Below are 4,607 nucleotides of genomic sequence, written 5' to 3'. Positions count from 1 at the left end.
ACTCCTCCGGAGTTGTATGACCTTGGACAAATTAATTTTCTTATCTGCAAAGTGAAAAGTTGTGTTTTATTCTTAAGGATTTGTGATATAAATGAAGTGCTGTATACCAAGTGCTCTCTCTACCTGGTGCCTGGATGTAATAAAAGCTTAATAAATGCTAGTCTCCTCATCCCTCCTTGACTGTGGTTTCAGAAGCTTGAGGAAGGCCCCCAATTCTGTCTTCTCTTTGCTGGGTGACACCTGGAATTCCTTCAGAAGAGAAAACCCTTTCATTATTCGGCTAGGAAGGGTTGGCAGGGTAAACAGCCTGGGACAGGAAATACATGACTGGAACCCGTGCTAATGTGTAATTTGCTGCTGCCATAGCTTCCGCTTAGGGAAGAGCGGCATGAGAATAACTCCTTGTCTGCCAGTGCCTTCCAAAGCACTTTCACATCTCACCTCCTTTAAAACCACCTCCAACCCCCTCTCCAACGCCTTCTGGAGGGGGCAGGGCCAGAAGCACATCCTCACTCCTGCAGGAGGGACTTGGACTCCCAGCAGTTAAGTCAGCAGCCTGCTCAAGGCTAGATGGCTGGAGAGCCCAGAGCAGGCCTTGGACCAGCCACTAGGGTCGCACCAACCACTCTTTTTCTCCAAAGGCCCAGAGAAAGGAGAGAGGGCAGAAGGCAGGAAACAGAAAGGACCTCTTCTTGAGGTCACTTGGAGGTCCCTTGGAGACTCAAGCTTGGAGCAGTATGGGGTTAGCTCTGGCTAGAGGGTAAAGCCCCCTTGTGTGCCCCCTCACCCCCGGGGGCAGTAGATTAAGTTTTCCTGTGATCCATGAACTTGATGTTTAGCATGCTGTAACTTGGTGTCTTCATTTTATGAAATGCATATAGGAATGTGTTTTCCATAGGGCTTCTCTGTGAACATGGGGACAAAATAAATGTGTGGGCTGCATGGGGGCAGGACAGAACTGCCTCAAACAACACAGAATCTGTAAAGTCCAGGTGTTCTCCCCCAACCCCATGTTGCTGAAGTGAAGCAAAGTGTGTAGAGCCATGTGTGCTCTGCAAAGTTGCCAGGCTGTCATGGTGGCATGTGGGGGAGCACACAGGGCTAAGGACAGCTCCCACGTGGCAGTGGGGAACACAGTTCTGAGGAGGAACCGGGGTTCTTTGACACAGGGGGCTCTGGGACACCGTCTGCTCTGAGTCAAGCAGGTAGGAGCCAGGATGCTCTGTCCTCAGGCACAAGTCAGAGGCTCCCAAAGGACAGAGGGAGACTGTAAATTTTTAAAAATTTTCTTTATTGGGGAATTAATGTTTTACATTCGACAGTAAATACAATAGTTTGTACATGCATAACATTTCCCAGTTTAGGGAGACTGTAAATTAGTGCAACAGTTTAGGTTCAAGGTCATGCAGAGAGACTCTGTAAGGATGCTGGGGGTTGGGGTGGGGGTAGCCCAGAAACCCCAGCTGCGAGTAGTGTACTTTCTGAGTCCACTTTATTTATTTATTATTATTATTATTATTATTATTATTTTGCCTCCAGATTTATTGCTCCTGGAGGCTATTTTTCCCCTTTTGTTGCCCTTGTTTTATCATTGTTGTTGTTATTGATGTTGTTGTTGTTGGATAGGATAGAGAAATCGAGAGGAGGGGAGACAGAGACAGGTAGAGAAAGATAGACACCTGCATACGGCTTCACTGACTGTGAAGTGACACCCCTGCAGGTGGGGAGATGGGGGCTCAAACCAGGATCCCTACGCTGGTCCTTGCACTTTGCGCCATGTGCACTTAACCTGCTGCGCTACTACCTGAACCCCTTGAGGCCACTTTTTTTTTTTTTTTTTTTGGTCTCCAGGGTTATCACTGGGGCTCAGTGCCTGCATTACAAATCCACTGCTCCTGGAAGCTATTTTTCCCCTTTTGTTGCCCTCATTGTTTATCATTGTTGTTATTATTATTGTTGCTGTTGCTGGATAGGACAGAGAGAAATGGAAGGAGGAGGGGAAGACAGAGAGGGGGAGAGAAAGACAGACACCTGCAGACCTGCTTCACCACCTGTGAAGCGACTCCCCTGCAGGTGGCCAATTTCTATAGCGATCTTGGGTCCCAGTCCTTACCTGGGCTCAGGACATTATACCAGGAGTGTCTCAAGCTCCTTCTATGATTTTCCTGGGCCTATCCCCTGACCCAGGTCTTCCAGTGGATGTCTAAGGACTCAGAGGTTTTGAAGGAACCTGTCTTTGGGAGGAACTAGTGGGACCCTCTGTCCCTGAGTCACAGAAGTCTGAGCTGTCTGAATCTCCACTTCTACATGCCCCTCCACCCACTGCCTGGCTCTTTCCCATGATATTTTATGCTTGCTCAATACTCTCTCTCTCTTTTTCTCTCTCAGACAGAAAGCAGAGAGGCAGACAGAGTGAAAGAGACCACAGCACTGAAATGTCCTTCAATGCACTGGAGGCTGGGCTTGAACTTGGGTTGTACCCATGGCAAAGCAGTGTACTATCCAAGTGAGCTATTTAAAAAATTAATTTGATGAGAGAGAGAGAGAGAGAGAGAGCAGAGTATTGCTCAGTTCTGGCCCATGGTGGTGCTGGGGATTGAACCCTGGACCTCAGAGCCCCAGGTATGGAAGTCTTTTGCATGATGATTATGCTGTCTCCCCAGCCCCCAACTGAGCTATTTTGCTGGCCCCGTGCTCAGAATCTTTCTGATGGGTGGCTGTGAGTGTCTGGAAGCCCCCCTATAGGTGTCCTCCCTTCCCTTTAACTTGGGGTGTTCGCTTCCTCTGCTAGTTGCTCTCCTGGGGCCCCTCCCACTCTTGGGGGTGCTCCTCAGGTCATGTCCCCGGCTCTCACCTCCTCTCTCACTGCATGTTCTCACTGCGTGAGCTCATCCTCCCCGTGGCTTTAATTACCATCCAGAGGCCCATGACCGCCTCTCCAGTGTAGGCTTGTCTCAGGAGCAGCAAACCGTACATGGAACAGCTCAGGAACAGCTCTGCTTGGTGCCTCACAGGCACTCCCACCCACAAGTTCAAACATGAACACAAGGTAATCCCGCCACCCCCATCCCTTTCGCTGAAGTCACTACCTCTGTGAGCATCTACTCCAGTGCCTGTTGGAATCACACTTTCTCTCTTTCCCTTCCAAGTTCAAGTCCTTGCCTTAGATTTGGCCTGATTGTCCATTAGGTTTTTCCTCCTAATTAGCTTCCCAATTATCTCCTTCCTCCTGTCTCCTTCCCTGGCCCCCACCCATGGCCTCCACTGAGCAGCGCTTAGGCCGTCTCTTTTCCTGCCTCCCCCAGCCTTCCTGCCTCCGGGCTTGGCTCTGCTTGCTCCTGCCAGCTTCAGCAAGCCATTCTTGGGCTCTGTCTGTTCCATGTGCTTCCTGTCTGGCCTGTCCTGGTCCTTCAGGTCCTATGAGGCCCTGCCTCTCTGAAGATGTGAACATGAACAAGAAATGGGTGGTCCTGGAGCCCATGGATCTGGTTGTCATGAAATCCAGATGTCACCATGTCCTATCTCTGTGACTTTGGGCACTCCTTCTCCTTCTCCTTCTCCTTCCTTCCCCTTCCCCTTCCCTCCCCCTCCCCTTCGCTTTCTCCTCCTTCTCCTCCTCCTCCACCTCCTCCTCCACCTTCTCCTTCTTGCCTGCTGGGGGGCTTCTGGAAAAGGTTTCCTCCCTTTCAATAAGACATAAGGAAAATCAGCCTTGGATGCTACTAGAAATTTAAGCCTAGATGTGATGTCTGTAACTGTAGCAGCTACTTTGTGACCATGAGCAGAATTAACATGAAGTTAAGGTGAACAGAGATATACTAACAGAACAGAAACATGTTTAAAAAAGTAAATGAGGAAAGAAAAAAAGAAAGAAGGTAACCAGACAAAGAAGCTAACAAACAAACAACAACAACAACAACAACAACACTTGTGGGCATGATTGTAGTCATTGCATAGCTGAGTTCACGAGACTTGGGCTGCATTTATCAACTTAAGCCAACACCCAAACTTAACTCATTTAAAAAATATTTATTTATTTTCCTTTTTGTTGCCCTTGTTGTTTTTCATTGTTGTTATCATTATTATTGTTGTCATTGTTGGATAGGACAGAGAGAAATGGAGAGAGGAGGGGAAGACAGAGAGGGGGAGAGAAAGACAGACACCTGCAGACCTGCTTCACCACCTGTGAAGCGATCCCCCTGCAGGTGGGGAGCCGGGGGCTCAAACTGGACTTAACTCATTTTAACACATGCAATCAATGAGGTGATTTGGATGAACTGCAATGAACCAGGAATCTCTAATCCTAAATGTATGTGACTGAATTTTGAAGCTCAGTAAGAGATTTTCTCTGCATCATTGTTAGATTTTATTATTTTGGCTTTGATTTAACATTTCATCTTTTAATTGATCTTTTGGATGACCAATTTAATGCTACAGAATATTCCCGCTACTCTCTCTCTCTCTCTCATATTCATAGGGTTTCAGTGGGCACACTGAAAGAAATGATAAAAGAGTTGAAACTAGGCCAGAGAGAATGCCGTAAAACAACACTAGAAACTGAAGGGCACCGTTGTCTAGAGCAGACATTTGGAATGAACCTACTCATA

The sequence above is a fragment of the Erinaceus europaeus genome, chromosome 20 (assembly GCF_950295315.1).
Source record: "Erinaceus europaeus chromosome 20, mEriEur2.1, whole genome shotgun sequence".
In the NCBI taxonomy this organism is placed as follows: Eukaryota; Metazoa; Chordata; class Mammalia; order Eulipotyphla; family Erinaceidae; genus Erinaceus; species Erinaceus europaeus.
Note: the sequence above shows the minus strand (reverse complement) of the source record.